At 42.9% G+C, this 25,101-nt stretch overlaps 1 protein-coding gene and 2 non-coding genes across 14 annotated transcripts in view; 2 read left to right on the forward strand and 1 right to left on the reverse strand.

Annotated features, from left to right (window-relative positions):
• LOC134209544 (calcium uniporter protein, mitochondrial) overlaps window positions 1–25,101 on the forward strand; it is a 567,109-nt gene that overhangs the window by 26,874 nt on the left and 515,134 nt on the right. The window lies entirely within an intron of this gene.
• Window positions 2,708–2,779, reverse strand: Trnah-gug (transfer RNA histidin (anticodon GUG)). The gene has a single exon. It is a non-coding gene; the product is annotated as a tRNA-His (tRNA).
• Trnah-gug (transfer RNA histidin (anticodon GUG)) lies at window positions 2,992–3,063 on the forward strand. Its single transcript has one exon. It is a non-coding gene; the product is annotated as a tRNA-His (tRNA).

Here is a 25,101-nt window from a genome sequence, read left to right on the forward strand (position 1 = left end):
TTCCAAAGAAATTTCTGGAAGAGCTGCTAAAAAACTAAGGAATGTCCTAAGTATTTTCCTGCAGAAAGTTCTGAAAGATTTGCTGGAATAAGTTCTAAAGGAATTTAAGGAGGAGTTTTTAGAAAATCCTTATTTTTATTGTTATTTTATTAACGTCTTTTTTAATTTAGAAATTAAGTTTAACGCTAACAGAATTTTTTGAAAGAATTTCTGAAGAAATTTCTTAAGGTATTTGTGAAAGAATCTTCATAGGGGTTTGCGGTGGAATTCCTGAAGGAACTCTTAAATGAATTAAAAAAAAAAAAATCTAAAGCAACTTTCGAAGAAGTTCCTACGTGGATTTTCAAGACCGTAATAATTTTCCGAAGGAATTTGTAAAGGAATTCCAGAACGAATCCCCAAAGGAATTTTCGAAGGAATATCCGAAAGAATTACCACAATATTTTCCGTAGATATTTCTAAAGGAGTCTCGGAAGGTATTTCCGGAGAATGTTTAAAAGCAAAATGAATGATTCGAAAAATTTCCGAAAGAATTCCAGGAGGAAGTTTTGAATTCCGAAGGAGCTCCTGAGGTATATTCTGAAGTAATTCTTAAAATTCATTCTTTCAATTTTCGAAGAAACATTGAGTAGGAATTTAAATTTATTTCCGAAGTTGTTTCCGGAGGGTTTTTCAAAGTAATCCCTGGGGTAATTTTTGAAGCTAGCTAACATGTCTTTAGAGCCCCTCTTCCTAGCAGCACTGCACCACTCCATTTCTTTCATTCTTCTTCTTCCTTCCTTCCTTCTGTGGCCGACGACCCGGCAGCGAGCAACTCTATTCGCTCCGGGCTTACCGGTGGTATTGCCGGGGTGGCTTGGGGATCTTCCTCGCTCCTTGCTTCGTTGCAACTCGACCAATAAGAAGGCCGATCGACTATCGGCGGAAACAATGCCGGATTAGGCCGACTACGGAACCAGGGAATGACGGCGGTTCTTGCTGGGGTTTTCAACCCAAAAACAGTGGGGTTGTCCTCAACGCCTTCTCTTGTTCCAAACACTTTCTTCTCTACTCTTCAACTTCCAACTTTGGTAACTTTGTAACTTTGTAATATCCGTTCGCTTCAAAATACTTTGGAATAGTGACCGCATCCCATGGTCATGACCTCCTTTTCCAGGTCAGTGACCTCGTCTCATAGTATCGACCCAATGGTTGTCGATATGTATAAACGTTCCGACAGGCACAGAAGAGGTGCGCAGCGTGCCATGTGGATTGATCAAGTGGAAGATGATTTGTAGACGTAGACTGCGTGGTTGGCGACGTGCAGCTATGGACCGAATTAAATGGAGACAACTTTTATATACTCCATAGGCCGCCGGCCTTAGTCTGAATAAACAAAAATATTATCTGTGCCATAAAAGACTTTTGTTATATATGCACATTTTTTCTTTTTTTAGCACACGAAAAAAGCTTCAACACTACTAGGTGGATAAATCAAAGTTTCTAATAACAATATTAGGATTTCTAACCGGAAATTTTTTAATTTTTTTGCTGTTCATTTTTATTTTAAAGCTTAGTTTGATACCATTCTTTGTACACAAAGTATCAGTACCATGAAGATTATACCAAAGCGATTGTCACCCGGCGAAGTAAAGTAACAGAATCAATCCAGTCGGTGGAGCGCCTGACCTATGGAGTATGCATGAACTGTGACTATCGCATTTCTATCGTCTTTTTTGATGATGCCCGCCATCGGAACTCGGCGGAGAGTTGGACACTGTACTGTAGAACCAGAGAGAGAGAGAGAGAGAGAGCAACGACCGTCGAGTCGCGACGCGCCATGTGGAAAACACATACAGTCGTCGAGAGTCCAAGCAGTGTGGCGCAGCCGGTCCCATAGCTGAAATTTTTCACGTTGCAGATAACTTCGTACACTGTGTGCGCGAATAGACATTTAGTATGCAATGCCCGAAACACATCAACACTGTTTGTGGTGGCAATGGCAAAGCCAGTCTTCTCTCTATCTACGGCTTGCTATCAGCCCAGTCAGGTCTAGGGCATTAGAGTACTGAAGCTTATGGAAAGGAACAATTTTGATTTCATCGACCGAGCTAACGCACGGCGGATTCAACCGAGTAAGGAGCTAGCGTTTCACATAGGAACGTAACCCTGTTTTTGTTGGATAACATCATAACCTTTGTAGCAAACTATTGCATTTCGGTTCAACTGCCGAAAAAAATGTTTTGTTGCTAAGCTAGCGAGAAAATATTCGGCGGAATATGAGGGAAAACATATTGGCTTTTGAGTTTGTGATTGTGGTGACTGAAAAAGCTCAATCTCATTCGATTGATCTTACTACATTTAATCTACTTACACTGGAGTCGCTATTTACGTGGTTTGGTTTTTGGATATTTTCGACGGGTTTATTAAAACACTGAATTGACGCCACGAAAAAATCCACAAAAAATGTAGAAAAATTTGGACGTACCTCCTCAGCAAGAGATATTAACTCAATAATACCTCATTCTGTATCCAAGATACATATTCATGTAATGGCGGGCATAGGAAAGCTTGCAATTATCAACTGAGGAAATGCTAATATAAGGCCAAGCTCCAGTTGCAATGTAGTGCCAAAGGGGAGTAGAAGAAGGTATAGCCTTTTCGTTACAGCTTGGCGTACAAGAAAGGCAAAAAATCACCCCCTCCCGTGACAATGTCCATGGGACATTGCCGTGACCAGGATTCGAACCTGGGTTACTACGGCCACAACGTAGGGTCCTAACCACTAGACGATCACGGCTAACGAGGAGATATTTTAATATGCTTCCAATAGTTGTATGCATTGGAAGGCATTACATAAGATAAAGCAATATGTAATTGTTTTCGTTGTCTGCCTATTCACTCATTGCATTGTCTGAAATTGATCCAACCAAGTAAATAATGCATCATGGCAACGCATTTCTCATTGACATGCATCAGAAAAGACGGCTTATTTCCACCGAATCCTCGATAGCCGTGATCGTCTAGTGGTTAGGACCCTACGTTGTGGCCGTAGTAACCCAGGTTCGAATCCTGGTCACGGCAATGTCCCACGATGGACATTGTCACGGAAGGGGATGTATTCTTTTTTATTGTTCAAAGTTGTTCGTTATTCTTCGGCACAATGAAGCTAATTCTGAATCAATAAATGTGACCAATTCACTCAGTTTCAATTAGTGACAACAAAACATTTCAACTCTCTTTGGTATGATGCATCAGTACTTTATCTTAGTACATTCATAATATGTGTTTAGGCCTTACTGGGCTTCGCCTATAGAGCGTGGCTGAGGTATGCAAAAGCTCATACTTTATATTGTATTGCCTTTCGCTACACTCATGTGGGAATGAGGAAGGCACAAAAATGCATTGAGTTTCAGTTTTGCTCCGGTTCGGCCAGCAGCTGCTCCGCGACTGACTGGCTTTCAGTGTAAATACAACATATTGGCTAAATTTAACCGTTGTCAATGAATGGTGAAATGCTGACTGGGATTTTTTTCGTCAGTTTAGTTTCAATCACGGATGCTCTTTTGAAATGTCTTACTAGGAAATCTGGTTGATTGAGACAAGATATAACTTCAATAATACAATAATGGCATTTTTTTAAAACAATTTCGTGTTTATATAAAAGTTACTAATAAACATGAGCATGCGATAATAAAATGAATCGTCGATGGTTTTTACCTCTAGTCGTTTTCATTTGTTATCGACGTTACCGGCTCCGGGAATCGAACTCAGCCACCTTCAGTATGGTCTTGCTTTCTAGCCGCGCAACTTATCGCTAGCCTAAGGAGGGCCGATAATCGCGGATATAATTCGTATATCATGAGGCTAACTTGTATGCCCAAGGAAGTCGAGACAATTTCCAATCCGAAAATTGCCTAGACCGGCACCGGGAATCGAACCCAGCCACCTTCAGCATGGTCTTGCTTTGTAGCCGCGCGTCTTACCGCATTTTAATGTGCACTGATTCAAAACTAATTTGAAAGTGGCTTTTATTGTTGCTAGAGGCGTCAAAGTGGCACTAATGAAAAATGAGTTGAATACCAAAAATGCGTAAATAACACACATCTACACCGTATGATATGTTGTATTTTATTAGCTAAGGTACACTGGGGGAAGTGGAAAAGGAAAAATCGATAGTGCATGTTTGAATTAGTGTAAAACCAGTTTAAATGATTTAAATGCGTTCAATCAAAATGGGCTATCAAAAACAGTCAATTTTGCACCAACTGTGCGGTAATTCATACCATTTTGGTCGCTTGAAACTTATGGAAATAGATTTTAAAATTAGGAGTTGTTTTTCCACTTACCCTAGTGGGATGGGGTAAGTGGAAAACCCATGTTGCCTTGACCTTCAATAGTGATGAGTAGTTACAATTACAGGAATTCTCGTAATAGTTAGAAGAAGGCTGGTTTTGCCTTCTCGGACATTAATTGTACGCAAAGTCTATATGTTCGCCCCAAAGATGAACATTTTAAAGGAAAAATGGGACTTACAGGGTTATAAACTAATCAACTTAGTTTTACGAATTGAGATGATGTCTGTATGTGCGTATTTGTATGTATGTGTGTTCGCAAAGCACATACAAAATTATCAGCTATTCTTAAGCACTTGTCCTTAACCGATTTGTTCGCAAAAAAAATTGCATTCAACGGCGAAACTTGTTAGGAATAAAAATTAATGTGAATTATACAATATATAATTATACAATATATTAACACGAGTGGTACAATTTTCAATAAGTCCGTCCAGCTATTTGGTTTCGCCGACGACATAGATATTATGGCACGTAACTTTGAGAAGATGGAGGAAGCCTACATCAGACTGAAGAGGGAAGCTAAGCGGATCGGACTAGTCATCAACACGTCGAAGACGAAGTACATGATAGGCAGAGGTTCAAGAGAAGACAATGTGAGCCACCCACCGCGAGTTTGCATCGGTGGTGACGAAATCGAGGTGGTAGAAGAATTTGTGTACTTGGGCTCACTGGTGACTGCCGAAAATGACACCAGCAGAGAAATTCGGAGACGCATAGTGGCTGGAAATCGTACGTACTTTGGACTCCGCAAGACGCTCCGATCGAATAGAGTTCGCCGCCGTACCAAACTGACAATCTACAAAACGCTAATAAGACCGGTAGTCCTCTACGGACACGAGACCTGAACGATGCTCGTGGAGGACCAACGCGCACTTGGAGTTTTCGAAAGGAAAGTGCTGCGTACCATCTATGGTGGGGTGCAGATGGCGGACGGTACGTGGAGGAGGCGAATGAACCACGAATTGCATCAGCTGTTGGGAGAACCATCCATCGTTCACACCGCGAAAATTGGACGACTGCGATGGGCCGGGCACGTAGCCAGAATGTCGGACAGTAACCCGGTGAAAATGGTTCTCGACAACGATCCGACGGGCACAAGAAGGCGAGGTGCGCAGCGGGTAAGGTGGATCGATCAGGTGGAAGATGACTTGCGGACCCTCCGTAGACTGCGTGGTTGGCGACGTGTAGCCATGGACCGAGTCGAATGGAGAAGACTCTTATATACCGCACAGGCCACTTCGGCCTTAGTCTGAATAAATAATAATAATACAATATATTTACCTATCAGTGCTATTTTTAACTTTCTTATATATTTTTTCATAAGGAAAACATGTGAAAGGCATCAGTACCGATAGGTGGATTAATCAGGCATTTTCTCATTTATATGAGTCCAATCACCATGGGAATCACAATGATAACAAAGAAGGAACATATTAAGATTCACAGCTATCGAAATAAACCCTGGAAGGAAGAAAAAAATTGCGTGTTTAGAACATTATCCACTTTCCCCACAGTGTTTGATACCTGGGGTAAGTGTAAAATCTTTGAATTATTTGCTTTCTTGGTACAAACCACTACCAATTGAATGGGATTAGTTTAATTGTATTGTAATGGTCACCTTTGATATAAATTCACTTGTAAAAAGAACAATTGGTGCAAATAAGAATTGATTTTATGAATGCAAATATCAATTTTTCGCGAAACCTAAAATTACAGTTCAAGCGTTAACCGTGTTAGTGTATGTGTTAAACAAATTTCAACATAGTATTAGTGTGAGCATCAAAGTATAACATTGCATGATGCTATGATGTGGTAAAAACTGTAAAGTATGTACAATTCCAATTTTTCGAGTCGATTTTTACACTTACCCCCTTTTTCCACTTCCCCCAGTGTACCTTATATTAATAGTCATACTAAAACCTTCTCATGGCACATTTTACATTCATATAAAAATACTTTTGTTGTTTTTAGACACTTGATTGAAAATTTCTGAAAATTTGACGATTTTGACAATGAAAAAAGTCTTTTGTCGCCGCTACTTAACATATACCACGTGTCAAAGTATCTTTCAGGGAGCGTCGAGAAAGTTTGCACATATTTGCACATTTCCAAGTTAGAGCTATTTGAAAAAAAAGTCTAATTTGAGGTAATTTCTTATAAGAAAAGCCAAAAAGAGCACTGATAGGTGGATATGTCCCATCATTCATGTTTATTTGTATTCAATGCTAAAATCCCCGTCGTATAAAACTTATTGCGAGCAAATCGGACTCCTGCCAAAAATGTGTTTTTCATACACTTTATGAAATTATAATCTGTTCGAGCGTCTGTTCCCCATGTTAGGGGCGGCTGATCATCACCCGAGTGCCAGCGAAGGACACTAAACTAAAATGTGCACATCATGCTGCATCGTGTCAGCATCGAGAAGGCAGCCGCTTCAACGCGATGTAGGTAGCGCAACCCTGCTACCGAAGATTCTACAGTTACCATGAAAGGCAAAAGTAGAGCAAATGGATTGATTCAACAGACCCGGCAACGAATAAGGAACAACGATTGGAAAGTCGGATCTTGGAACGTGAGAACTTTGAATGAACCCGCACGTGCTGGGATCCTGGCTCGTGAGCTGCAGAAGATCGGCGTGTGTGTGGCAGCAATTCAGGAAATACGGTGGCCCAGAACTGGAGAACGTTAATTCCGGGCGGTGGATCCCATAGCGAACACTTCATTCAAGTACCACATCTACTATAGCGGCGGTGACAGAGCAGAACGAGGAGTTGGCTTCATGGTGATCGGGAAGCAGATGAAGCGTGTTATGCGGTGGAAGCCGATAAGCGACCGAATTTGCGTGTTGAGAATGAAGGGCAAATTCTTCAACTATAGTTTGATCAGCATCTATGCCTCAACGAACGATAAGCCTGGTGATGTGAAGGATGAGTTCTATGTGAGCCTTGATAAGGCCTACAGAGAGTGCCCAACACAGGATGTAAAGAGATGCAAATGCGCAGATAGGAAGAAAAGTTTCTTTCGCCCTGTCATTGGTACGAAAAGCATTCATTCAGCTACCAACGATAATGGTCTGCGACTTGTAACCTTTGCTGCTGCTAGAGGGATGGCAATAAGCAGTACCTACTTCGCACATAAGAATATCCGCGAACTCACCTGGCAACATCCGAGTGGACACACTTGCTCACAGACAGACCACGTGCTGGTCGACGGACGACATTTCTCGGATGTTATAGATGTAAGGTCCTTCAGAGGTCCGAACATCGACTCGGATCACTACCTTGTAGTTGCAAAAATCCGGTGTTGAACTTAATCTAGAATTAAAAAACCCAGATCAATCCACCTAACGTTGGTGGTGCCTTTCTCGCGCATTATAAAAAATAAGAAAAGAGGTCGAAATAGCACTTTAGGTGGATAGATGTTACTTTTTCCATCAATACATATGCATTTGTGGACGTTTGAATGCATTGCTGCAGTCTTTGAAAAAAAAATTTTTTTTTCGTTTTTGAAAAAAAAATTCCCACCCTTGGCAGAAAAACAATGTTTTTTCAATAACTTTGGAACGCAATGACCGATCGGGCTAATTTTCAATAGGAAACAACTAGACCGCAATCCGCGTCGACTGCAACTTGTTGCGAGCAAATAATGAATAATGCTAAGTACCAAAAAGTGTGTCTCATTTTTGTGCACACACACCCACAGATACATACACACATACAGACATCACCTCAATTCGTCGAACTGAGTCGATTGGTATATAGCACTATGGGTCTCCGAGCCTTCTATCAAAAGTTTGGTTTTGAAATGATCCTATAGCTTTTACGTATACTTTGTATACGAGAACGGCAAAACACCTAAATAAAGAATTGAAAATAAAAATAGTTGCAAAAACTCGGACGTGACTTTCCAGCGTCACGAATTCACGAAATAACAGATCGATGCGTTTCAATATCCAACGCTTATCGGTTGAAGGAGTTGCTGAACACTTCCACCAGAAGCTGGACGAGCGGATAGGAGATGCCACCGGATCTGGTGACATCAACAGATTGTGAGAAAATATCCACGAAGCTGTGACTACAACTGCACAGCGACGGGCGAGAAAAATGTTGCTAGGAGTCGAATGCTAGTGGCTCGTACCCGTATGCCCAATCTATAAGAAAAGTCACAGACTAGAGTATGCCAATTACAGAGAGATCACCCTTCTGAACTCGGCGTACAAAATCCTGTCGCGTACCATGTTTAACAGACTGAGACTCCTCCTTTGTCGGCGAATACCAGGCAGGTTTTCGTGAGGGCCGATCAACGACGGAACAGATATTTAGCCTGCGGATGATCCTTGATAAATTCCGGGAGTACAACTTGCAGACTCACCATCTGTTCATTGATTTCAAAGCAGCGTACGATTCAGTGAAATGAAATTAGCTGTGGCAGATAATGTCCGAACGTGGTTTGCCGGCGAAAACGTGCAACGCTGGATGGGTCGAAATCAAGTATTCGGATTGCAGACGAAGTGTCACCTCGTTTGTGACCTTAGACGGATTGAAGCAGGTTGATGCACTTTCGAATTTATTGTTCAACATTGCACTCGAAGGCGCTATTAAGAGATCTGGCGTGCAGAGGAACGGCACTATCATCACACGGTCGCATATGCTCCTGGACTTTGCGGACGACATCGAACTTAAAAAAAGCGTAAAAAGCTGGTTTAAGGATTTAATATTTTTTTTCAATACTGACTGAAAGTCACTATTTGGTCTCTATTTTCGACAACGTTGATCACTAAAGTCACTATTTTGAGCGGCAGTGATCGTTACCAGCCCTACGGAAGCTTCCTTTCAAGAGACGCGAAAGTCTTCTTTCAAGAGGCTCATGAGCTTCTTTTCGAGAGGCTGCGAAGAGTCATTTCAAGAGACTCGGAAGCATAATTAAAAGAACCGCGGAAGCATCCTTTCAAGTACCTCGGAAGTGTACTTTCAAGGGACTCGGCTCACTTTAAGAGGCAAAAGTCCTCAAGGTGTGTAATAACCAGGCTTCGGAATTCTCACTCATATGAATAAAAACCTGCGATTAATCCATTAAGCGGAGTGTGATTTTTCATGGTCCCCATGTGAGGAAGTATTCGGGTGATAAATTCGTGAGCGCCGGATCGCCGGATAATTTAATTTTAATCCACAAATTTTCCTTCTCGTCGCCTCACCAGATAAATTTTACAAGCATATTTACAAAAATTTAGGACCGCAACGGGATTCGAACCCAAAACAATTTTAAAATGTTTAGTACGCCCACTAAAACCACACCGCCACATGAATTGATTGAAAGCGATGGGAAAAACTGCTGTATTGAACCTTCTGCTTATCGTGGCGCATCGTCAGATTCAATCAGCTTGGAGAGGCAAAGTAAGCAGCATTTGATGTTCGCGAAGCATGGGAAGAAGGATAACAATTTTTCGCACCATCGCTTGTGCCGGAGTTTATCGCACTGTAATTTATCCGGATAAAATGCATGGTGGAGTGATCAGTTGTCGCGTGAGTGAGTGAGAAATCCGAACCCTGGTAATAACTTAAGGTCTGAGGGAAGGGTTTTCCGTTAAAAAAGCACGTGGTAGCACTCTCTGGGAGAGAAAATTGCTCAATCAAACCCGCCAGAATGACACTATCAGTGTCGCAAAAATTATTTCATCAATATGCAGTTTACAATTGCTTTAAAATTTTCCGTAAACGGAGAACAAAAAGAATAGGCAACAATGGGGAAGAAATTTATCAATCATGCAGTGGTTCGGCGAGAGAACAGCAGCAGCGTGGACCGATCACGCAATGAGGAGATCAAAATAAACAAACTCCAGCTGGTTTTGCAAAATGAAAACATGAGCCGTTTCTAGAAGAACATTAGAAAATATCGTGAGAGGATTTCTGTACAAGGTTTCCACACAAGCTTTGAAAAGGATTTGGGTAATAACGTGGTGCTGGTGTGAATAAGACAAATAAGACGAATGAAAACAAATAAAACAAATAAGACAAATAAGACATATGAGACAAATAAGATAGATAAGACAAAGAAGACAAAACAATACAGTTCCTTCAGGAATTCCCCTGGAAGTTCCTCCGAAGGTTCCTCCAGGAATTCCTCCAGAAGTTTTTCCAGGAATACCTTCGGAAGTTCCTCCAGGAATTCCTTCGGAAGTTTCTCCAGGAATTGTTTCGGAAGTTCCTCCAGGAATTATTTCTAAAGTTACTCCAGGAATTCCTTCGGAGGTTTCTCCTGTAGTTCTTTCAGAAGTTCCTCCAGGAATTCTTCCAGAAGTTCCTCCAGGAATTCCTTCGTAAGTTCCTCCAGGAATTCATTCGGAAGTTCCTCCAGGAATTCCTTTGGAAGTTCCTCCAGGAATTCTTTCTGAAATTCCTCCAGGAATTCTATCTGAAGTTTCTATAGGAATTCATTCTGAAGTTCCACCAGGAATTCCTTTGGAAGCTCCTCCAGGAATTCCTCCGGAAGATCCTCCAGGAATTCCTTCGGAAGTTCCTCCAGGAATTCCTTCGGAAGTTCCCCCCGGAATTCCTTCGGAAGTTCCTCCAGGAATTCCTTCGGAAGTTCATCCAGGAATTCCTTCGGAAGTTCATCCAGGAATTCCTTCGGAAGTTCCTCCAGGAATTCCTTCAGAAGTTCCTTCGGAAGTTCCTCCAGGAAATCCTTCAGAAGTTCTTCCGGGAATTCCTCCGGAAGTTCTTCCAGGAATTTCTCCGGACGTTCCTCCGGGAATTTCTGAAGGAGTTTCCGAAGCAATTCCTGGAGGAACTTTTAGAGGAGTTCCTGGAGGAACGTCCGGAGGAATTTCTGGAGGAACTTCCATAGGAATTCCTGAAGAACTTCTGTAGGAATTCCTGGAGGAACTTCCATAGGAATTCCTGGAGGAACTTCCGGAGAAGTTCCTGGAGGAATTTCCGGAGAAATTCTATTTTGATTTACCATCAATTATTTATCTCGTTCCATTCCTACATTTGATTTCTATTTATTTATTTGGTATCTCCGTGTTTCAAAATGGGAATACTTTTTTTTCTAGCGTCACGCTACATACAAAGTTGACGGACTTGCTTTCCCTCTCATCGCTCCTTTGCTGCCGTGCGCCACAAGAAAATATGGTGTTGATTACTCTCCGGAAATGCTAATTTTTGTATGGAATTTGGAAAACTTGGTTGAAGTAAAAAGAGCTTCCTGCAAAATTTAATGTGATCACATATACTTTTTATTACATCAAAATGATCGTTGAAAAATTTCAAAACTTTTGTCAGTTGGGTTTTGCTTTATTCCTTTATGCCTCAAATCATCGGAAAGAGGTAGGGAGAAGCGAAAATTTTAGATGTATAATACAGTAATGTAGTTTCGTATTTAGAGCTTAATTCAAATTTGGGAAATAGTAGGTATACAAAATTTTCTAGAAACATTCGTTGATAAATTCCAAAGAGATTGTCAGTTGGGATAAGCGAAATTCGTTCCCAATTCCGAGTTATACACATTTTGGTATGAAAATAGCGCTCTACCGCGCGAGAGCTCCCCTCAGACCTTAATTTGAATTGGAAAGCTTCACGGAACAGCGAAAATTTCAGACAGCTTTCAGGTCCGTTTTTCATACTTATGCGTTATGCTTATTTTCATTCACAGCGATAAAAATAAGCGGTACCTCAATGATACATTCGAAGGGTACCTCTAAAGAAAAAGGTTGAGAGCCGCTGGCAAAGAAAAACAAATAAAAGAAGGTAGGGGCGATTCAAATATGACGTCCACTACTTTTCGAGATTTCTAGACATAGACTATTTCTAGGAGATTGTCTAAAGCAGACCTGCCCAATCTTTTGAAGCCACGGGTCAATTTTTAGATTTAACACCAAGTCGAGTCAAGTACGAGACACTGAAGACGACCTTACTGTTGAGGTCGAAATACGTATCTGTCAATGTACAATTAAGTGGTGATTTTTGGTGAAGTTCGTAATTTTTTTCATTGCTCATACCTTGATTTCTTTTTTGGAAATTTCCTATTTTTTTATAGTGAATTTATAATTTTTCAGGAAAATTATATAAAGCTCTTTTAGTGGAATGTATTCAACCGTCTAAGACGAATTAAGTACTCTCCATTTAATTCCACCAATTAATTTTCGATATCTTTGCAGATACGTATTTCGACCACACAGTTGTGGTCGAAATACGTATCTGCAAAGATATCGAAAATTAATTGGTGGAATTAAATGGAGAGTACTTAGTTCGTCTTAGACGGTTGAATTTTTCAGGGTTAGATTATATTTTAGTCGCCCTGGTCTAAAGTTTTGAATAGACCTGAGTAACAAAACGAGACCCTCTTACCAGTTATTTCTCAATCTCTAAGCATGTTCTCAACAATTGGCATTCAAAGCTCGTAAGATGTTCTCAAATTTGGAAAAGTGTTTCGGGCCCAGTGTGCGATGACAGCATCACTCCGATTTCGCCGTCTTGGCGTCTACATCCTCTGGTCGCGGTGGAAGGATTAAGGCGTCTTAGTGTCGGCAAAGCATATTCGATGCGATAGGCTACGCGCGGATGGGACGATTCAAGGAATAGTGTAACGAGCGCGCAGCAAAAACATTGCTGATTCCGTAACTCGTCGTCTCAAATGAAGGCAATATAATGATGGGCCATCATCAGTCAATGGGTGTGTTATGACCGAAGCTCGTATGATCATAGCCATACAATAGCGAACGGGATGGGGTCACGTCGGGATGGTTATTGGTGTTTGGGATTTATGGAAAAGAGAAAAAAAAACGACCGATAGGAAAGTTTTATGTCAACTGAGATCATCGCCGCAAATTTCGTTAAGATCTCTGGTTAAAGCATGTGACTATCATTCAAGAAATTCGGAATCGATTTTATGTTTGCAAAAAGTTGGTCAAAAGGGAAATTCAGAGTCAGAATCGTAAAATACCTTTCGAACACACAGCACAGCGCTTCATCATGACTTTAATTCGTATCATCATCAAAGGCACTTAATCAAAACCTCTAAAATACCAGTATCACACTTATTGCATGTTAGCAGATAAACAACTATTAAATTATATGTTCTAGAAATAAGATGTAAAACATAAAAAAGATTGGCACCATCACCTCTTGATGAATTATTCTGGGTTTTTGTACTTCATTCATACATAGAATTGCAACAATATAACAACGTTGGCTGTCATCGCGCCGGGTTCTCGTTCTAGGAAAACACTGACTGTGTTTTTCGTCTCGGTGTGGATGATGATGAGACTTCTATTTATAGCAACTTCACTTGGGTTTCTTTTTCCGATCCCCTACTAAGTTGTCGCTGTGTTGGAAAATCGTCTTCCACTCGATTGTCACCTATATGAGTGTACATGAAAATATCTCGTTGATAGCGCGTTCATTTTCGGCGGATCGAAAATTTTCCTCCCCGAGATAGCTGCATTATTCTTATGAGAAGGGAAGGTAACAATTTTCTTGTCAACGAATCCGTTGAACTGGTCAGGACCTGTTTTTCCTGGTTCTGACGCAGTTTATCCGGTACTCTCTGGTCTATTTGGTCAGTTCATTACAATCCCTCTCTAGCGCAAAAAGCACTTACTAATGAGTTGTGATAATTAAAATAGATGACAAAAACTAAATTTGTTTTTGTCTTGGATTTACATAGAGGTAATGCTCGCTCGGAAAATATCATCACCACGTGCTCGAACTTTTCCATTTCTCGTGACATCGGTCTTTCGACATCAAAATGTTCGCATCTATCCACCACCAGTGGTCGAACGTGTTGCCGTTGGTAGTTACTCTTTTCTGATGCTTTGCGTTGCGTTATTTATTAGCTCTCCCAGTGCAATCGTAATCGATGCATACAAAAAGAGCAGCAGGTGATAAACGGTCGCTTGATAATGTCGACTAACTGAACGAAAATGGGTAGCAGCAGCTGCCATAAAGTCTGTAGTGAACTTTATCGTAATTAATTGGACTGCACAATTTGTCGTTCGCACCGATATTGGGAAGACGGTTATTTATTGTGAAAATCTAGACAATTGCCAACTACAGTGGGAAAATCAAGACAATGATGGAACAGCTGTAACGCGCTAATGACTGACTAAAGTTCTACGAGAAGTTAAGCCGCTCACGAAATAGCCACATGCTGCATACATTTGCATCTATTGCCAAACGGTTAATCCTGTGTAATCGATTAACATTTTGATGGACAGTGCTTTTGTGGGCCGTCAGGAGGTTGTACCTCCTTGACATAAGTCATAAGAATTACAGTGTCTAGGATGCCTAGAACGTAGTTGTACGGAAAAAGGGCAACACGATGAAGTTTTCTGTAGAATGGTCCAACTTTTCATAAGCAGAGCTTGTAATATTTAACTTCATGAAGCTACTTCGGTCCGATTTTCGACAAACATCGCATGATTATTCAAAACATAGAATAACATAGTCAGACTACTCCTCCTTCCACTCATTCATTCGACTGTTGCTGAGAATTTGAATTTGAGAAATCTGAGAAAAAGAGTTTGGGTAGAATCAAATGGGATAGTTCTGCTTCTTCTTCTTCTTCTTTTAATTCTACGCTTTTGCCTGCAAAGCCAACTGGTGACTGGAATAGTACTAACTTGTATTGCGGCAAGTGAGAGTTGGTATAAGCCATTTCTCGAAGGGTATAAATAGCGGTATCTTAATCTAAAGAGGCCTTACATTAAGATTGAGAAAATATCTGATTAAAAAACGATTAGGGAAAGTGTACCGGTTTTGGCCACCTTAGTGCCCAATTTGGCCAACCCTTAAAAATGTATATTTTCCTACTTTTACTTACGTATACTTTTCCGAGAAAAATTAATTACCTCGCGTGAGATTTTGATGAAAAAACTCTTCTCTGTTTCATTGGCACGTCAAAAAGTTGGTTTGAATTTTGCCATTGGCGATAAATAAACAATGGCAGTGATTGTATTTAGTAGCTGCAATCTTCCGGGAATGTCTGTCAGAAGGTGCGTTTTGAGGAGTACTTTGTTGAAAAAAAATAATCAGGGCATTCGGTCGTTTCCGATCTAAATTACAGCTTCCGTATCAACTTACCCCACATTTTAGCTTGCCCCGGTGTACCTTATCACCATTTTGTTCCTCACCGTAACCAACAAGAACCTATTAGAGGTAGAAGTAGTAAAGGGCTTGTTCGTCCCAAATTTGTGGATTTCCGGTATTATTTTCCATGCTTCCCTGATCTCGAGTCCTGAGATCCGTCCTTTCTAAAATATTGTAAATCTAACCCTATCTTACTAACTTAATAATAAGATGATAACAATTCAAGACAAAATTTTCAAAACGACTTATCTGCTTTTGTAAACAAAGATTCAAACGACGATTTGACGAATCTGATAGCCAACAAACCAACCACATCAATAGGTATGTGAAGGTTTCCGCTACCTGTTTATGGTGTTGGTTTGCGTGGGTGAGCTATCAGATTCGTCAAATCGTCGTTTGAATCTTTGTTTACAAAAGCAGATAAGTCGTTTTGAAAATTTTGTCTTGAATTGCACATATCACAATGAACGGCGGCTCCGTAAAGTATTATACACGCCTGAGCCTTCAAAATAAACGAACTTGGACAAAAATATTTCATTCAAAGTTAATTGCCTATATTCCGGGTATTTTTTTCTTGAGCAAGGGTAAAAGGAAATCTGCAATTAGACACCTGAGGAGGTTAACTCAGGTAGTGTGGAGATGGGATCACCTGACCAACTAAAACCAAAACCCTTTCGCCAGTCCGTATCTGACCCGAAATTAAGCGATACATCAGGGGAGGACTATTGAGAATGCTTACGCACTCGACGCCAGCGACTTCAAGGATGGTAATTTCACCACCCGTCGATCGCAAGCTATGATAGTAACCTATCGGTTTGTATCATAAACTCGCGAAGGAGCCGAGCACCCCGACAAGAGACGCCACGCGTGAATCGCAATGGCTTCTATATTTACATACAAAGGTCCCCGCAGCCCACCAACGACCTTTGACTGCAGTATCCCATGCTCTTTGCCATTTGAGCAACGAAGCTGCTCTCTTGACACGTCGCACTTGCACCGAGTCCCTGTCGTTGAAGCACTCCACATCTTCCTTCAGAAGTATGTCTATCGGCATCATCCCAGCAATTACGCACACCAGCTTATAAGATATGGTGCGGTATGCGATTGCAACCCACAGACACATCAGCCGGTGTACCCTGAATTATGGGGCAGCAGGGACCATGTCCAAGGGCTTGACGACCCCTCCCCAGCTGTCTGCGAGTCAGGGAGAACGGCCTAGGGCGTGGTGGGATTTAGCAGTGGGCTCTGCTAAAATCCCTCCCAAAAAACCACAAGTGCCCGTAAGCGGACTCTATCAAAGCGACTGTGTGCCGCTTCAAAGCACAAGCCCAGGGAGGAGTGCCAACTGGCATGTGGAGTGTCCCTACTTCGGTAGGGTAGTGCGTGAGCTGCTTCGGCAGGGAGTGAGTGATCTGTTTGTGCTGAGGCAGGAGTGTCATAGCGAGTCGCCGCCGCTATGGCAGCCTCGAAGCGCAGCAGAAGTCTGAGTATGGACTGCACATGCTAAGGTAAGAGTGTCGTAGCGTTGCTACCGCTATCGACACCTCGAGGCATGGCAGTGGAGTGTTAGAATAAGTTGTGGAGTGTACCTACTTCGGTAGGGTAGCGCGTGAGCTGCTTCGGCAGGGAGTGAGTGATCTGGTTGTGCTGAGGCAGGAGTGTCATAGCGTGTCTCCGCCGCTATTGTCACCTCAAAGCGCAGCAGAAGTCTGAGTATGGACTGCACATGCTGAGGCAGGAGTCGAGGTATCCCATCGACACCTCGAGGCATTGCAGTGGAGTGTTAGAGTGAGCACCTGAAAAGGGTCACATGGAGCGAATGGTCTTTGGAGAAGCTGCTTCGGCGGCAGGGTAGCAGTGGGTTGTACCCACACACCTACAGTTGTGCACATGTGGTGCATGGGGAGTGTCCCTGCTTCGGCAGGGTAGCGTATGGTCTGCTTCGGCAGTGGTGTGATTGATCTGCTCGTGCTGAGGCAGAGTGTCGTAGCGCAATATCTGTAGGCCCAGGCAGTTACCGCTATTGACACCTCGAGGCATGGCAGCGGAGCGTCCGGGAGAGCATCCAAGTAAGACTCAAATGGAGTGAATGGGGTGCGAGTCAGTCTCGCGTGGGACGAGTGCCTGTGTGAGCGATAATGAGTGAGTACGCTTAGTACTGCCGTCCCCCCAGAAGTAGTACTGCGAGGTAGTTCCTGGGGAAACGATGGTGGAGCCCAAGGAGTTTAGGCGGTATTACCGGTGGGGGCGAGTCCGACACTCCAGTAAACTTCCGGGGGGAAGTTTGGAAACAAAAAAGCAAGTGTACTGGGTTAGGGTGTAAAGGCATTCCCCCTTGTAAAAAAAAAAAAAAAAAAAGAAAAAAAAAAAAAAAAACCCTGAATTATTTCTTAACATTGCACCGGCCTCTAGTGCTTTGGACCATGCTGATACGACGTATCGGATAATAGACAATGCTACACCCGCTGTAAGCCTACGAACCTGACTTTGTATACATCGCCGATCCGTTGGAAATCATTCGCGATAAAGATTTTATTGCCAATGGAGTCCTTTGGCATACATAATCGACGTGGCTCGTGAAATTGAGCATATCGTCGATCATCACGCCCAGATGCTTTAATGATTTGGAGTTAACTGTGCAGGTCCCTACGTTTATCCTCGCTTGCTGCAACCCATGGTGGTTATGCACCACAACAATCTAAGTCTTGTGATGTGCTAACGTCAACCTCCTTGAGTTGATCCATTCTTCGACTCTGCTAATCGCGTATGAAGATTTCAATTCAACTTCGTCGTGAGTGTCGACTGTCACCTCTAGCATCACATCATCCGCAAAGCCTTCTATCTTCACACCGGCCGGGAGATTTGAGCGTAATACTCCGTCATACATGATATTCCACAGGAGGTCCGAGGATCGATCCCTGTGGAACACCTGCTGACACTTCAATCGACTGCTGACCAGCGTCGGTGTCGACTAACAATATCCTGTTCTGAAAATAGCTTTTCAGAATCCTGCACAGATAATCCGGGACTCTCAAGCGATGCAGGGAATCAGCTATAGCTGCCCAGCTAGCGTTTTTAAATGCATTCTTTTCTTCTAGTGTAATCAATGCACAGTACCCGAGCAACACACATATTGCAAATCGATCGAAGTAACTTATATATGACCGGATTTCGGATTTGCTCAACTTGTGCTGCTTGGGTAACTAATACCTCTCCTATTCAAAGCACGCGCTATCTTAGTCGTTTCCTTTACCGACCAAACTGCTTCGATGGTACGGAACCCATACTGGTTGCTTGATAAGCCACCAGCACACTCATATAGTCCGTCAATCTATTCAGGATCACCCTCTCTAACAACTAACCAGTTGTGTCGAGTAGGCAAACTGTATGCCGAAGGCTCTCCCGGGGAGGCTTAGGCAATAGCACCAACTTCTGCCGAGCCGATTCCAACGATCTGAGAAGTTTCCTCCGTCCATGGAACGTTGCGTTGGAGGCAGCTCCTGAACATATCTGGAGCGGCAAGAATCGCGTGCTTAAGGACCAGGTTAGGAATACAATCCGGCCCTGGTGCCTTGTTTAGCTTAAGTTTTCTTGCAACGGCGATAAGCTCATCGTTAGTCACTAGCGGTACCACGTTCACTGACTCGTACGGTGTGGCGGGCCAGTCCGATGAGTCATGCTTCGGGAACAAACCTTCAACGATCCTGGCTAACATCTCCGGAGATTTTCCAGGAAGTGTGCTGATGGTCCTAGCCATCACTCTTCTGTATGCATCGCCCCATGGAGTATTATTGGCCATTCTACACAGCTCTTCAAAGCAGGCTTTCTTACTACATTTGATTTCGTAGTTCACAGCTCTGCTCGCTGTTTGGAACACCCGGCGTCTGTCTACCCTGTCCGCTTCGGTTCTAGCACGTCGCAACTTTCTTTTAGCTCTAAGACAATTGTCATGAGACGTGTTTGTACCATCCCATTTAATTCCACCACTTGCCACCACTAATCAAGTGGTGGAATTAAATGGGATGGTACAAACTCGTCTTATGACAAGTGAAGACATTCCACTAAAAGCTCAAAATAATTTTCTTATCTCTAACAGGTTTTGCGAAGATCAGCTATCGTGCTCGTCCACCAGTGCACTGGTTCGTGGTTGCCTGTTGACATAGTCCTCCTGGGCATTGTTACGTCACATGCTCGTGTTAGGGCATCGGATAACTCATCACCACTAAGGCCTAAAGTCCGATCTTCCCACCGTAGTGATTCTTCCGGCAGTTCTTGTGGTTCTGTTGGGGGCATAGCTGACCATAAAACGTATTTTCTGATGGTCACTAGCAGTATACCCTTCATTCAGGCTCCACCGTCCATCCTGCGCTGCAGAACGCCACGTCGATGCATGACTTGCCATTCGGTCCTCTGAACGTTGACGCTTGGCCCTCGTTCAGCAGGACTACGTTCAGTACCGCTAGAGACTCTAGCAGGATATGGCCTCTAGCGTTAGTGAACCGAGAGGCCCAATCCACTGTCCACGCGTTGAAGTCACCTGCTACAACTAATGGTTTAAGACCAGTTAGTCTCGCTACAAGATTATCTAACACCCTAGTCTACAAAAGCAACTACAAAAGTAAACTCCGTTTACCTTTGCTATAACAAAACCCTCATTATCAGGAGATGACACTATCTCCTGTATGATGTACCTTCCGCAAGTCCAGATGGTCACTATTCCGGACTTATGCGCAACCCAACTGCTATGTTTAGCAGGGATGTGGTACGGGTTCGACAGCAAGGCAACCTCAGTCTTATTCTCGTGCCTCGCAGTGGTTGAGATTTAGCTGCGCTACTTGCATGACCGAGCCCGTCTGGAGGCCGGACAGGTCTGTCCACCGGATGGGTGTTTGTTGTCTGTGCCAGGACCACAGTTGTGAGCCTTGCGCCCTGGCAGGTGTGAGCCTTGTGACCTTCAGCTCCACACCTCCGGCAAAGCCGATTCCGATTAGGACCATTGACCACTTGAAGCAGGCCTGAGGTTGTAGGTTTGCGCTCACCTAACATAAGACCTTCAGCTTAGCCTTATCCAGTACCTTCTTGGTGTCAGCCACAGCATAACCTTTCCGTAACCGAATCGTGGTATCCTGGATTTCAACGCCCCACTGATCTCTCAGTGCAGCTACCAGCTCACCGGCTTCGATAATTTCATCCAGGCCTCTGCATTGGATTACCTCTACTGAACCGCATCACCCAGCACCTCTTCTGCCAACTTTTTATACGCGAAACTCTTTCGCACAGCATCCCGCTTCAGGACGAGGAACATCTCGCCCTTCTGCGTTCTGCGGATGCAGTTTACATAATCTCCTAGGCCAGTGAGCTTTCTATCGCCCCGCAAAGCCTTCAGAACGGATTTTTGGGATTCACAACTTCCCTTCAGGGTAGGCCTTCCTCCCGCACTTCGGTAGTCCTCGTATAAGGAGGAACTGGTTTCCGTCGTTCCTTAAGGCCGGCAACCTGCTCAACCTTCTCCCGACGGATCTTAGTAGCCCTCTTCTCGTGCAATACCGGCTTGGTGCTAGGATAGGTTGTGACAACTCAAGTGGCCTTGTTGTTTTTAGTCGGTTGCTCTGACGAGGTGGTCGCCAGTGCAGCCAAAGTAATTTAGTACAAAATCTTCCAAATATCATGTATCAAAACTTGATGTTTTTCTTTCCGTTACATCCATCATTTGTGTAAAAGAAGCGAAAGACCAACAGAGAGAAGTTTTCGCTAATGAAAATATGACTTTGAGATCGAAAATGACAGAAAGGTGAATCATAGTGCTTAAAATCAACAGTTTTAAACCTTTACAGCCCTTGAGAATAATTTATATGGCGTTTGCAGTTCAATATAAATTTATTTTTACCAAAAAACTGGAACTCGAAACAAAACACTCGTAATTTGCTTAATATCAACTTTACAAACCTGCAACACGGCCAAACTAACAACATGCTGCCCTACGAAAAACGCGCCGCCACCAATCGATGTAATCGATTGTCATTTTCAACCAATCAGCAACCGGTACGATTGTGACAGCAATTCGGTACGATTTTTACTGACTACTTGTCACATCCTATCCTAGTTTTGGCGCTACTGCCTTAAGGACACTCCTCACGGAATCCAAGTTTAAAAGTGCTCACATTTTCGGGGGCACACCACTTGATACGGAGGCGGCGCACAATTGTCATTTTTGTTGATTTAATAAAATAAAAATGACAGTTGTGCGTTGCTTCCGTATCGAGTAGTGTGCCCCCGAAAACGCGAGCACTTTGAAACCTGGACTCCGTAAGGAGTGGCCTTAATCTGAAAAAGTGATGTATGCGCCATTTTACAACATACATGTTTTCCATTTTTCTGTTAAAGAGTACGATGAGTACTACTCGTTAACATCATTTTTGGAAAATGGCATATACGTCAGTTTGCCAGATTACGGCAGGCTAGCTCCCTTCAGGTCGGTTGCCATGCTGACCTTACTAAGCTTTGGAGTTGCTCCAGTAACAGCCATGCGTCTGCGGAGTTCGGCAGTCTGGCTTTCTGCCAGCTGCTTTTCTTCCGTAAGGACTCGAATCTTCGACTCGGCTTCCTTCCTGGCCTCCACCGCTTGGCTCACTGCCAACTCTTTCTCTTCGGTAAGTTAGGTGATCTTTCGTTTCGCCTCCTTACATGCCTGCAGCAAGGACTTCCACTCAGTGGTGCAATTTATCAACAATGCCTGCTGACTGCGATTCTTTTGTTTTGTATTTTTCTCTGCTCCTCTTCGCAAATGATGACGCCTTTCAGTCAGAACGACAAAGCAGGAATAGCTTAGCCAACTCGGTTTGCCAGCAGCGGCCTGAAGCTGATGATCATTCGGCACAAATTTCCTGTCTTTTTCTTTCAAGTGATAGTATTCACCCATGCATTTATATAGGGCCGTCACTGTGAGCGAGTGAACTGAATGGACTGTCACTCAGAGGCGCCTCGTCCATACGTTCTACCTGTTCATGGAATAGGTAACGATTTTTAGTTTAGAAGTAGGAAACTTAATGTACTTATAATTAATTATTAGGGCAAATAATTAATCAGTAAAATTTTTTAAACAAAGTTTCACGTAATATTTCCAATGATGGTTTAATATCTACCGAAACAAAATATTGCGTAGACAGATCACCCCAACGCCAAATGCTTAGCGTATAGTCGAATTGCAGCTAAATATGTGTTTTCCGACGAATAACACCACACCACATCACATAGACAGCTTTTGCCAGTCGTATGATTCATAATAAAGAACCAACAGCAGCGCTGCCAGAAGTCAAATTTAAACTTTTGCGCCATGACAAATATTTTGAAAAAAAATTCCTCCTTGGTATGCTCACTCGTTCTACGCGCGCGGAGAACCAGCGTGAGCGTTGCCAGCATTCTTCGTTTCCTCACATCATCCTCTTTCGCATGCGGAGCAGGCACGTTTAGATGCAAGTTCTGCTATGTTGCGCAGGAGTCCAACCCGTTCGACGCGCTGCGAGAACAATCAACGGCGCGACGTACCTTCGATTAGACTCGGTCGGAGTGTCGGGCTGTGCTTTGCCGAAAGGCGCACCGCGCACGCTTTCGTTTATACTGCGATGATTGGGAACGGTTTGTTTTTCTTTTTTCTCCTGATGAATATGCATTATAAACAATTCAGCATCAAGAACAATATTGAATTAATATTTGAGTTTTCAAAAGAGACATCATGCTTTTATTTACGAATAATCAAAATCAATCAACAAAGAGAAAAAGGTATAGTTTTCACTAAATTTGAAAAATTAAATAACTGGAAAACATTTCAGCTTCTAAATGTGACTCATGTCAGCTTCTAAATGTGGTCTCAATCTGGGCTAGCATCAAATGAAGATACTAAATAATAATGGCTAATTATATTTCTGTCATAACAACAAAATATGTGAGAATTTTTAAGTGCTAGAAGCGATGGGTCCTGTGCACCCGAATGGTGAAAAGAGTCGATTTGATAGATCTCTATTATGAGCAATATTTAGTTATCGTCAACTGTTAACAAATTAGATTTCGGACGACTTACGAGTGTTTAAAATTTTGTTTTGTAAATCCTTTCCATTTAAATTGTTTCTTTTCTGTTCAATCAAAGTTAATTGCCTATTTCCGGGGATTAAACCACCCGACTTGGACGTTAATTTACAATGTTATGGAAACTCATATGTGAATATGTACGTTATGTGGAAGATATTGATTTGAAAAATGTATTGGAGGTAACCACTTTCCCTTCGATGGGACTCGAACCCATGACCCTACAGTACGCTAGACTGGTGCTTTAACCAACTAAGCTACGAAGGACCTCCGTCGGCCTTCGCAACCTAGCGGCTACTGAACGAGCTCGAGATTCCCAAATTGGACGCATAGTCAAATCACTCGCAATCCATTTCTCAAGCCAATACTTCCACATGTGTATTGTACACGTCCACATTAGAGGAGCGTGAGTATTTAGAATGTCTGGCGGCTATACACATTCTTCATCAGCAACGGTACTGATCAAGTGAGGTTGTGTAAGCATTTGCCAGTCGGTCGTCAAGCTCAGACCCGACCGCATTGCGTAGGCAAGAGCACGCAACTCAGGTTCAGTTCAATCAAAGTTAATTGCCTATTTCCGGGGATTAAACCACCCGACTTGGACGTTAATTTACAATGTTATGGAAACTCATATGTGAATATGTACGTTATGTGGAAGATATTGATTTGAAAAATGTATTGGAGGTAACCACTTTCCCTTCGATGGGACTCGAACCCATGACCCTACAGTACGCTAGACTGGTGCTTTAACCAACTAAGCTACGAAGGACCTCCGTCGGCCTTCGCAACCTAGCGGCTACTGAACGAGCTCGAGATTCCCAAATTGGACGCATAGTCAAATCACTCGCAATCCATTTCTCAAGCCAATACTTCCACATGTGTATTGTACACGTCCACATTAGAGGAGCGTGAGTATTTAGAATGTCTGGCGGCTATACACATTCTTCATCAGCAACGGTACTGATCAAGTGAGGTTGTGTAAGCATTTGCCAGTCGGTCGTCAAGCTCAGACCCGACCGCATTGCGTAGGCAAGAGCACGCAACTCAGGTTCAGTTCAATCAAAGTTAATTGCCTATTTCCGGGGATTAAACCACCCGACTTGGACGTTAATTTACAATGTTATGGAAACTCATATGTGAATATGTACGTTATGTGGAAGATATTGATTTGAAAAATGTATTGGAGGTAACCACTTTCCCTTCGATGGGACTCGAACCCATGACCCTACAGTACGCTAGACTGGTGCTTTAACCAACTAAGCTACGAAGGACCTCCGTCGGCCTTCGCAACCTAGCGGCTACTGAACGAGCTCGAGATTCCCAAATTGGACGCATAGTCAAATCACTCGCAATCCATTTCTCAAGCCAATACTTCCACATGTGTATTGTACACGTCCACATTAGAGGAGCGTGAGTATTTAGAATGTCTGGCGGCTATACACATTCTTCATCAGCAACGGTACTGATCAAGTGAGGTTGTGTAAGCATTTGCCAGTCGGTCGTCAAGCTCAGACCCGACCGCATTGCGTAGGCAAGAGCACGCAACTCAGGTTCAGTTCAATCAAAGTTAATTGCCTATTTCCGGGGATTAAACC

This window comes from Armigeres subalbatus, chromosome 2 (genome assembly GCF_024139115.2).
Source record: "Armigeres subalbatus isolate Guangzhou_Male chromosome 2, GZ_Asu_2, whole genome shotgun sequence".
NCBI lineage: Eukaryota > Metazoa > Arthropoda > Insecta > Diptera > Culicidae > Armigeres > Armigeres subalbatus.